The sequence below is a fragment of the Diceros bicornis genome, chromosome 16, assembly GCF_020826845.1.
Source record: "Diceros bicornis minor isolate mBicDic1 chromosome 16, mDicBic1.mat.cur, whole genome shotgun sequence".
Lineage (NCBI taxonomy): Eukaryota > Metazoa > Chordata > Mammalia > Perissodactyla > Rhinocerotidae > Diceros > Diceros bicornis.
This window is the reverse complement of record NC_080755.1, coordinates 27,717,149-27,729,347: the sequence shown is the minus strand read 5'-3', so window position 1 is coordinate 27,729,347 and position 12,199 is coordinate 27,717,149. Positions and strand designations below refer to the sequence as shown.

At 37.0% G+C, this 12,199-nt stretch overlaps 1 protein-coding gene across 1 annotated transcript in view; it reads left to right on the top strand.

Moving 5' to 3' along the window:
* LOC131415357 (coiled-coil domain-containing protein 178-like) overlaps positions 1-12,199 on the top strand; it is a 112,726-nt gene that overhangs the window by 30,320 nt on the left and 70,207 nt on the right. The window contains exon 3 of the mRNA XM_058556960.1: positions 1,732-1,871. The gene's annotated coding sequence lies outside the window, so the exon portion shown is untranslated. The remainder of the gene's footprint in view (positions 1-1,731; positions 1,872-12,199) is intronic.

Here is a 12,199-nt window from a genome sequence, read left to right as displayed (position 1 = left end):
ATTTTGCCACTTTTTAAAAAATATAAAAATAGCTTTTAGGGCCGGCCCCATGGCTTAGCGGTTACGTGCGAGCGCTCCACTACTGGCGGCTCGGGTTCGGACCCCGGGTGCGCACCGATGCACCGCTTGTCCGGCCATGCTGAGGCCGCGTCCCACATACAGCAACTAGAAGGATGTGCAACTGTGACATACAACTATCTACTGGGGCTTTGGGGGAATAAAAGGAGGAGGATTGGCAATAGATGTTAGCTCAGAGCCGGTCTTCCTCAGCAAAAAGAGGAGGATTAGCATGAATGTTAGCTCAGGGCTGATCTTCCTCACACACACAAAAATAAATAAATAAGTAAGTAAGTAAATAAATAAATAAATAAATAAATAAGATATTGAAAAAACAGCTTTATAGTATAGCTTACAGTCAATAGCCAGGGAGATATAGTTGAAGCCCAGCTTTCACACCTACCAGCTCTGTGAAATTGGACACGTTACATAACATCTCTAAGCCTTGGTTTCCTCATATATGAAATCAAGATAATAATCCTATTTCATAAGATTGTTATGAGAATTAAATAAAATGTGGCATGAAAAGTACTTAGCATAGTCCCATGTTTGGCACGTATTTTTAGTGCACAAAAAATGTTAGAATATATATATGGGATAGAGTAAGCGCTTTTATTGATAAATGAAGCAGATAAGCCGTTTTCACAGAGATTGTGTTTTTGGAGGAGGATATTATGAAACTTCATTTAAAAGATACGTAAAAGATTGTAGTTTAAATGAAAATATATAAAATATTTACTGTCTCTATGGGTTGTCATTGAAACAAAAGGTATAGTCTGGAGGCAACAGCGTTACTTCTATGTTCCTCAAGGTCAACTGAAATGAGGGCATCACACTGTTCTCATTGAGGCACCAAGCCTATTTTGTGTGTTGCATTTAAGATCAGTGATTGCAGCTATAATCCAGCCCAGTAGGGTCCTTAGAGGCAAAAGGAATGCAAGTAAGCACTTTGGTGGAGTTTCATGGACAACTTGGCTGTGCTTCTGCAACCTTCAGTTGATTCGGGACATACCAGGATTAGAATCACTGAGGCACATCGGACTGAGTGGATTTTATGATGAGTACAACTTGAATATAGTGAGAACATCAATCACTCTTCACATGAGACTCCAATTTTCAGAAATGGAAGTTAGAAAATGAGGTTATTATAAGGATGAAGGGGACCTCAGCAAGAGAAACTCATGCTGGATTTAAGGAAGAACTTCTTCAATGCTTGAGTGGTTGGATGTTATTTACATTGGAAGATGTGGAATCTCTTTGAAGGGAGAATTTAAAATATATTTCAAAGTCATTTTTTAAATGATTTAAGATCTATTTAGAAACAAGTGGATTAACTAGTTTTCTGCCTTTTTTTAATATTGTTTTTTCAATGGTTAGTACATGATGCTGTGAAACAGTTTAACTTTTTAACTTTGCTTGAAGTTTTACTTTTGCTTCTTAGATTCATTTTTATTTGTTACATTTTAAGTCATAAATGATTATTTTATTTTAGCTTTTAGATGTTTTGAAGGTTCCTTCTATAATTCTCTCACCCATTTATCAATCTGTTCATTAAAGAAAGTTTAAGAGTATTAGTATTAATAAAGCAGAGTACTTTATGCATATTCTGAACATCAACATTTACTATTCTATATATAATTGCTAGCTAACTTCCTCTGTCTGCTTTATCTTTAGGGGTGAATAAAGGCATTTACTTTAGCTACCCATGTCGACGTCACAGCTGTGCTTTAGTAAACATCCCAGCACCATGTGTGAACAAAATGATTTCACACATTGAAGATGTGGAGTCTAAAATACAGGAGCATTTGAAACAGGTAAGTGACATTTAAAATGCTGTTTTGTAAGCTTTATGGAGCCTATAAGGGTCTGTAACTTAAAGAACCTAGGGAGTTATTTTTTTTTTTTTTTTTTTTTTTTTTTTTTTGTGAGGAGATCAGCCCTGTGCTAACATCCGCCAATCCTCCTCTCTTTTTGCTGAGGAAGACGGCCCTGGGCTAACATCTGTGCCCATCTTCCTCCACTTTACATGGGACGCCGCCACAGCATGGCCCGCCAAGCAGTGCGTCTGTGCGCGCCCGGGATCCGAACCAGCGAACCCCGGGCCGCCGCAGCGGAGCGCGCGCACCCAACCGCTTGCGCCACCGGGCCGGCCCCTAGGGAGTTATTTTTTAATGAACTTGGAATACTTTATAGAATCTTTGCTCAGTTGCATAATTTACTAATCTAGACATGGTTTTGATAGTCTTGTTTCAGAAGGGTGAAATGACCTTATTAGTTTGTTTTCCTACCTGTTTTTTCTTTTTCCAGAGGCAATCATGCTAAGTAGTAATTTCCATAAGCCAACTTGACTAGTAAATTAAGTAGTATTTACATCCTTTTTGGGGACAGTAAACTGAGTAGATGTTTAGATGAGTAAATTGGTGTATGAAAGGACAGCGTGCCCTTTTAATGAGTTATTTTGTTCTAAAGAAATACTTAATAGGATTGTTGAAAGAGAATATAATGATTGTTTCTTTGTCTTTTTAACCTGTTAAAGTTTGCCTGTATTATTCTGAAGGGAGTTCAATTTTGAAATCACTGTAACTTTCAGTTATTTTCAAAGGATGATTTAGGAATGATAGAAACCTCCTTATACCTTTTATTAAGAATATATTTCTGAGCAATTAATGCACAATTAGACTGCCCAAACAGGAAGATAAGTTTGCCAGAGACCTGTGCTATCTCTCTTTCTTCACCACTGTTACTGGCTCTGAAAAAGTTCTGATGAGCTATTGATGATGCTTGATCTAGGGTGTTTTCTCCTTTGAGAAGCATTGGAGTGCAGTAGTGAAGATTGCAGGCTTTAGAGCCACACATTCTGTGACCTTATTATTTATTTCTTTATTTTTTTACTGAGGAAGATTCGCCGTCAGCTAACATCTGTTGCCAGTCTTCCTCTGTTTTGTATGTGAGCTGCTGCTACGGCATGGCCACTGATAGATGAGTGGTGTAGGTCCGCGCCTGGGAACTAAACCTGGGCCGCCAAAGTGGAGTGCGCTGAACTTAACCACCAGGCTGCTGGGGCTGGCCTGCACATTCTGTGACCTTAGATGGGAATGGAGATACTGTGTTGAAATGCCTACATATGATATACACTCAGTGTATATTAGCTGTTGTTATTTCTGTAATATTATTTATATTATTGTATATTAGTATTATATTACCTCTGTTGCTTTTTTGTTTCTGCAAATCAGACTACTCCTTCAGGAAATTCTTTGCTGGTCACAGGTCTGATGGTGTCCTGGGCCTTGAAGAGTATGTTGAGTAGATAGAAGAGAATTGATATTTATAGATATGATATGCTGTACACTTTAATTAACATTATGAAAATAGATTCATAGGTGTTTTAATAAATAATTATAATAGTTATCATTTATTAAAAACCTAATATCAGTCAAACACCATGTTTTACTATGTTATATCTCTTAGACCTCAAAACTATTGTTGAATGGTTATTGTTGTATCTAATTGATAGATAGGGAAATAATAATTTAAAATGGCTCAGAAACTTGTTCAAGGTCACAAGACAGAATTGAGATTTGAACACACTCTGTCTGTTATCACAGCCCATGTTCTTTACCCAATCCCATTTGGGGTTCTGAGTGGTTGATAAACTGCTAAACGCTATGGATAATGGGCCAGCTAAAAGATTATCTTAGATAAAGTTATTCACAGAATAAGCTATTTTACAACTTATCTTTAGGAAAACTGAAAAAAGAGCCTTTCCTGTGTAAATATATTATGTAAATGAGCCAACTGAATAAATAGAAAAGCTCTAAGGAGACAAGCACCAGGGTGACTTGCTTAGTGCTGTCCTCTGGTACCTGGTTCAGAGCCTAATACATAGTAGGCACTCAGTAAATGTCTGTTGAGTGAAAAAATAAATGAGGACCTGTAGCAGAACCTTTCTTGCCTAGGTACGTCTTACTAACCACCAAATATAGTAAGAGCTACCATTTACCAAATAGCTGCTATTTTCTAGGCACTTAACAAATACATATTTTTGTATTTGTCCTTTACAGGAATCCTTCTTTACTGGTGAAGGTAGTAAGCGTTACAGCTGAAATTTGAACTGAGTTCCATCTGGCTCCAAAGCCCATTTCAGCCTCTGTTTTATGACCCTAAAGGGCAAAAGCAGGCCTTAATTCTCGTTAATATAGAAGTTAGTTGGCATTTTGACCACATGAAACACACAAATTTGACCATGTGAAACACACAAAATAACAATGTCAGATAAATACACTTCTAGAAAAAAACTGTAATAATGATAATAATATGTTTACAAGTAAATAAATGTGATATAAACTTTATCTGAAAGATTTATTGTGAAATAAATGCTCATAACCTTTTTTTTAATTCAAGACCTATTTTAGACTTTCTATTTTCTATTTTTTTTGGTTTTTTGTTTTTTTTTGAGGAAGATTGGCCCTGAGCCAATGAAAACTTATCCTGCAAAAAATACTAAATTTTTGTAAATGTGTGTCTGGGTGCTTTTTAAATATTCCAGAATGCCTGAATGAAATGCAGGAAAAGGACGTTTCTTCTTAACATTTTTACCACTTAAAAACATTTCACCCAATAAAAGTTGTCAACTGATTGTTCCTTTGAGAAGCAATTAACATTTTCCAATTCTTTTCATTTATTGCCTGTAATCCCCAGGACCGTCTTGTACCTATTTAGTGCTGGAGAACAACAGGGTTTACCCCTTCACCAGTTCCCAGGGGGATTATGTATGCAGAGAGGAAAGCAAGGCAGAGGAAAACAACTTGGTGATTACCAGCTGGAGCCTGTGCCCCAAATTCCATTGTAATCCCATAAGGAATTGCACCAAGTAAACCTTGTTTTGAGTTGTAGATTATTTGATTCCTCTAGATTTTAGGGTTAGGAGTCAAAGCAGGCAGCTGACTTAATAATTATCTCTCTGAGTTTCCCAAATGTCATGTTTTATCACTCCAATTGTTGAAAAGGCTGTTGCAGTGATGAGGACAGTCTGGTCCCTGAAGTGTCCAGCAGCCAGCAAAAGAGAAGAAGCTGTTTGCCCAAGTACAGGCTTAGTTAAGTCTTCTCTGAGGCTCCCAAATCTGAAAATATAGCTGAAATAATACTCTTGACTTCGACTTTGTTTATTCCATAGTGATGTTTCCCCCTAATGAAGTTGAGTCTTTCTTGGGGACTGTGAGGAGTGCATTTGTGGTGGGATTGGGGTGGGGTCAAGGACAGGGAGAAAGAAAGTGATGCCTTCTCTAGGCCAGCAGTTTTTCCTCTTCTTTTAATTTGCTGCAGTTCCACTTTTGTCTAGATTGTTGACTGTATTTCTCTATACACTGTTAGATTTTTTAAAAAGCTTTATTGAGATAATTTACATACCATAAAGTTTGCCATTTAAAGTATACAGTTCAGTGGTTTTTAACGTATTTACAGAGTTGCGTAACCATTACCATAATCACAAAAGACCACATATTATATGATCCCATTTATGTGACATGTCTGAAACAGGCAAGTCTATAGAGGCAGAAAGCAGATCGTTGGTTTCCTAGGGCTTGGGGATTGCTGATGGGTGTGGGATTTCTTTTTGGGATGATGCTTATTTTTTTTAATCAGGATAATCTTAATCTTTTATTAGATAAAGCTCTATAAGTAATTGTAAAGCTGTAATCTACTTTGGGCATGGAATGCATTAGGTGAGTGAAAGATCAATCTTTTTAGATCAATCATAGTTTGCTTGCCCATTATGTCACAGTGGTTTCCATTGTGGTCAGAATGAGTTCTTTAGAGCCTGTGATTAGCAAAGATGCATCTGCCATAAGCTTGTCCGTCTACTAATAGCAATTTAATTGCAATTCTGAATCTTGAAAAGAAAATTCTTCAGAGTAGAGTTGCTATGAACATTTTCTCTATATTTTATTTTTGCAAAGAATGAGAAAACATTGCAAAATGATGGCAGTAATCACCTGGATGACTTCCCATACAAATAAAAGGTTTTGTTTTATTTTTCTTCCACTTTGTTCTCCTAGACTGCCTAGACTAGAGATAGTTTTATTTAATTTGGAATGATCTCTACTGAATTGAAATTTTCCTCTTCATTTAATCAATACAAGTTGTTAAGATGCTGCCATGTTTAAAAGAATGACATAGAAAGTATACAGAAATCATTCTTTAAAATACTAAAAATATATTGTAGAAAAATATCATCAATAACAATGATAAAGCTATATTGATCAAGTTCTTACTATTTATCATAGGCTGTATTAAATACTCGATATGCATGATTTTATTGAATCCTTATCAAAACCTTGTGAGGTAGAAACGGCCATTATCCCCTATTACAGATGAGGAAAATGATTTCAGAGGCTGATTTCTCCCAAGATCACACAGACAGTTGTAGAGCCAGCATCCAGACCAGGTGTATTAGAGATCTAAGAACATGCCTTTTACCACTGTTCTATGTCATCTATTCCTGAGAGTGTGTCAGCTATGGGGACCAAAAAACATGAATATTAAAATGCTTATAATTCTAATTGGAAAACTTTGCTTTGCTTATACCATTTCACGTCTGTTTTTAATTCTGAAACCTAATATTTAATTGTCTGATTCTCTTTACTAAATCTCTAATATTTTTGAGTTCTCTCATTCTCCTAATTCTATTATATTGCATTTGAAACTTAAGGACATTTCAAATCCTGACATATCCTCTATTTCCCATTCTATCATCCCCATTTTTCTTTACTTCCTTGCCTAATCAGTTTACCTCTTAAAACACTCACCAATTGGTATATTCTTTATCCTACTCTGATGGGCTGCCAGCTCCATTCTACACCTACACTGCTGAATACTGCTGAGGAACATTACACAGTAACCCAAATTTGAGATGTTAAGCATTCATGGTCTCCAACCTCAATAGGACCTTTAATACTCCTCTGAAATTATTCTGTTCGTCATCCAGAACTTTCTCTAGTATTCCATGGTGGCTACTCCAGTCCTCTCCTTTGTTTAAGCCTCTAAATCTTCCACCTCCCTACTCATTCATCTCTTACTTCCCAAAGAAAATAGGAGATATAATAACAGAAATGACTTAAACTCCTGTTATCCCACCTATGAACATCCTCAAATTCCACAAACATTATTCCTTTTGTCCTTTCATGGAAGACTTCCTTCCCCCACCAATCCATGGCTACTTCCTTCACCTGCTTTCCATCATCTGCTTTTGCAAGGATCTTGCTCCATCAGGTGTTCTATCTTCCAATTCTCGTTTTTTCTTAACTAACTCCTGTCAACATTTAAAATATTGATATTTCCCCTGTTTTCAAGAAAAATTTTTTTATCCTATACATACCTTTAAGTATATCCCTTTTCTCTTTTTCTTCCCATTCCACTTAGCATCTGAAAAGAGTTGCCTAAATTTAGTATCTCTGATTCCTTACCTCCCAGTTACTCATTTATTCATTGCAATCTGGATTTTGTTGCCATTATTCTAATAAAAATACTTTCAGAAGAGTAACCATTTTTTGTTGTTGTTGTTATCTGTTGCTTTACACACACGCACACACACACACACACTAAAGTTTTGTGGCTAGAATAAGCATTTATTTTGTTACCATTGAGCAGTTTGTTCTGGGCTCAGCTGGGCGGTTTTGCTGGTTTTTGCCTGGAGCCAATCATGTGGATACACACATCTGCTAACTCAACTGGGAATAGTGATGAAGATGGCCTCACTCACATGTCAGGTGGCAGGGAGAGTGTTCCAAGAGGACAAACCTCAACGGGCAAATGCTTAAGAAATCTTTGCTTATGTCATGTTTGCTGAAGTCGCACTGGCCAAAGCAAGGCACATAGTCAGTTCCACTGTTAATGTGATAGAGTATTAGATAAGATGTAGATGCCACGAGATATGGTTCTTTGGAGGTGATTTTGTGGTAGTCTATCAAGTATCCCAGGGGCAACATGATTAATAACCTTTCAAATGCAAAATATAATCACCTCCCCAAAAGTTTTATTTTATTATGGTATTATGCAGAAGTCCATGATCACATGTTCTGCAGCAGATCTGATGCAGATGAAGTTCCTTGGGTGCAGCTTCTTTTGACCCAGAGATCTGTGAATTAAAATGCCAAGTTAAATACTGCTTCTGCACACTTTGCATACACTGGTGAAGCAGGGACAGAATCACCACAATAAACACTCTCATTCAAAAAAGGGGGGAATAAAAGGCACAGAGCATTCACTAATGCATAAAATTCTGAAATTTATGAGAGCGCATGGTGTTAGGTCTGCTAAATCTGGGCCCAAGGCCTGTTTCTTGATTAGAACTCAGTTTTCCTCCCTGAGAATAGTTTCCTAATTTGTTGTTCTCCTTCTCTTTGCTCTATTTTCTGAGCTCTTGGCTCTGAGAAGTACTTTCTTTTTTATTTTATTTATTTTTTGGAGGAGGAAGATCAGCCCTGAGCTAACATCCATGCTAAGCCTCCTCTTTTTGCTGAGGAAGACCAGCTCTGAGCTAACATCTATTGCCAATCCTCCTCCTTTTTTCTCCCCATAGCCCCAGTAGATAGTTGTATGTCATAGTTGCACATCCTTCTAGTTGCTGTATGTGGGACGCGGCCTCAGCATGGCCGGAGAAGCGGTGCGTCGGTGCGCGCCCAGGATCTGAACTCCGGGCCGCCCATAGTGGAGCACGCGCACTTAACCACTAAACCACGGGGCCGGCCCTGAGAAGTACTTTCATTTCCACAAGAAATAGATGTGAGTAGCTATCTCAAACTTTTTTCCTGTATTAGTCTGCTCCCACCACCATAAACTATTGCAGACTGGATGGCTTAAACAACAGAAATTTATTTTCACACAGTTCTGGAGGCTGGAAATCCAAGATGGAGGTGTTGTCTGGGTTGGTTTCTGTTGAGGGTTCTCTTCCTACCTTGTAGACACCTGCCTTCACACTGTGTCCTCACATGGCTTTTCCTCTGTGCCCACATGGTGAGAGAGAGCTCTGATGTCTCTTCCTTTTCTTATAAGAACACCAGTCTTATTGGATTAGGATCCCACCCTTATGAGCTCATTTAATTTTAATTGTCTCGTTAGAGGCCCTATTTCCAAATACAGTCACACTGGAGATTAGGACTTCAACATAAGAATTTTGGGGGGACACAATTCAGGCCGTAACACTGCCATAGTAAGTTGGAAGCTCAGAAGCTTCTTTGCCTTTACAATTCCAATAAGAAGTTTGGGGTTTCATATTAATTTGATTGGGTTTAACTCCATGACTCAAAAGCCACAGTCATTCTGTTTTTTCTTTAGCATCATTTTCTTTTAATTAGGTAACTAATTTTTTAGATTCTCCTAAATAGTATTGGTTTTTTTTGATAATAAAGTTTATTTTAGGACCGTTTGATACTTACAGAAAAATTGGGACGATAATACAGAGATTTCATATATACTCTGGACCAAGTTTTCCTTATTTTAATATCTTATATTAGTATAGTACATTTGTTGTAATTAGTGAACCAATATTGATACATTGTTACTAACTAAAGTCCATACTTTATTACAATTTCCTTAGATTTTTTTTATTGGAAATTCACATAATCTAAAATTAACCATTTTAAAGTCAATAACTCAGCGGCATTTAGTACACACACAATGTTGTGCAATCACCACCTCTATCTAGTTCCAGAACATTTTCACCACTCTGATTTACAACCTCATACACACAAAAGATTTAATCCCCATTGACCTCTCTGCCCTGGCTTGGCAACCACAGTCTGCTTTCTATGTCTATGGATTTACCTATTCTGGATTTTTTGTACAAATGAAATCATACAATATGTGACCTTTTGTATCTAGCTTCTCTTACTTGGCATAGCATTTTGAGGTTCATCCACATTGTACCATGTATCAGTACTTCATTCCTTTTTATGAATGAATGATATTCCATTGTATGTATATACCACAATTTGTTTATCTGTCTGTCTGTTGATGGACATTTGGGTTATTTCCACCTTTTGTCTATTGTGAATATGGCTGCTATGAACCTTCATGTGCAAGGATTTGAGTACCTGTTTTTGATTCTTTTGAGTATGTACCCAAGGGTAAAATTGCTTTGTCATATGGTAATTCTATGTTTAACTTTTTGAGGAACCACCAAACTCTTTTTCATGGCTCAACCATTTTTGTTATTGAGTCGTAAGAGTTCTTTATATATTTTGGATACTAGACCCTAATGAGATGTGTGATTTGCAGACATTTTCTCCCATTATGTAAGTTATCTTTACTTTCTTGATAATGTCCCTTGATGCACAAAAGTTTTTAATTTTGATGAAGTTCAATTTATCCTTTTTTTTCTTTTGTTGCTTATACTTTTGGTGTCATATCTAAGAATTTATTGCAAAATCCCAGGTCATGAAGCTTTACTCCTATATTTTCTTATATGGGTTTTATGGTTTTAGCACTTATATTTAGGACTTTGATCCATTTTGCATATAGGAGTCATGTATAGTCTTTTGGTCAAAGGAAAGATAATGGTGGGTTAAAAATGGCTACCCTCCTCCTTTACTCCTTCTTCCATTAACAGGCAGAGCCTCTTCTCCCAACCCTTAAACATAGACTGGATTTGTGACTTGTTTTGAACAATAGATGTATCAGAAGAAATGTCGTACAACTTCTAAGCAATGTCTCAAGAGGCCTTGAGGCTTCTACTTTTACTCACTTGCTATCGTTAGTTCCCCGTGTAAAGAAGCCTAATCTAGCCTCCTTGAGGATGAATGTCCAAGTAGAGAGAGAGGCTCAATCTACAGCCAGTGCAAACCACCAGACTTGTGAGAGAGGCAGTCTTCAGCTACCTATCCTAGTCAAGATGCCAGATTACTGTGTTAATTTCAGGTCACATGTGTTACCTCAAACAAGACTAAAAAACCACCTAGCTGGGCAAAAGGGGTAAAGGGGAACATGTGTAGGATGATGGATGGCAACTAGACTTTTGCTGGTGAACATGATGCAGTCTATACAGAAGTTGAAATATAATGATATATACCTGAAATTTATATAAAATATTATAAACTGATGTGATCTCAATTAAAAAAAAAAAAACACCCAGCTGAGCCCAGCTTACATTAGTGACCCATAGAATTATAAGCAAATAAAATGGGGATTGTTTTTAGTCACAAGTTTACAAGTAGTTTATTATGCAGCAATAACTGGTGCATTATTGACTACAGCACTGAAATATACAGGCACTTGTGCGTACACATCACAAATTAAAGTGAAGAAAATGGAAAAATCCACATCCATTGTATATTGTTGGAAATGACACTGTTGACCACTTTTTCCTTCTGGAAAAATCATCTTCCTATGGCTTTTTTTTCCCCTTCTAACTTGACTCTCTACAGGTTTTAATCCTACTTTGGTGGGTGCTCCTTTCAGTCTTCATGGCAGGCCATTATTTCCTCTGGCCATTATTGGAAATACTGGTGCTCCCTAGCATGTCCTCTTCTCACTCTACTCTCCCTTGGATGATCTTGTTTGAATTTATGTCATTCATACACTATATGCTTATAACAAATTGAAATTTCCAGCTCAGATTTCACTTTTTTTCTAAGACCCATATATACCCACTGGCTACTGGACACCTTTTTATAGATATGCTTGAAGGCACCGCAAATTCAAAATATACAAAATTGAACTAGTCATTCTTCTTCCTTCTGTGCTCTCTGGTACAGGTAATACAGTTTATATACAATTACTAGTTTGTTTTGATTCCATCTCTGGAATGTGTCTCCAATCCAAACAATTCGTTCTACCCATACTATAGTGTCTTCATTCAGGCCACTCTCATTCTTGCCTGGACTGCTGTAAGAACCCTTTCATTGGTTCCTGTTATCTTGTCATTTTTTTATCCCATTCATCCTCCCTAAAACAGGCCATAAACCTTCTCTTTCTAAATATATTATTGCCAGTAATATGCTTAAAACTCTTCTCTGAATCTCTCTTGCCACAATGATTAGTTCACCCTCCTTGGCACAACTTAAAGGTCTCTTTATAAAATAATATTTATTCTTAAGCTTCATACTCCTTCATATACTCTGCTCTAGCTTTCACTGTCGTCTTTTTTTTT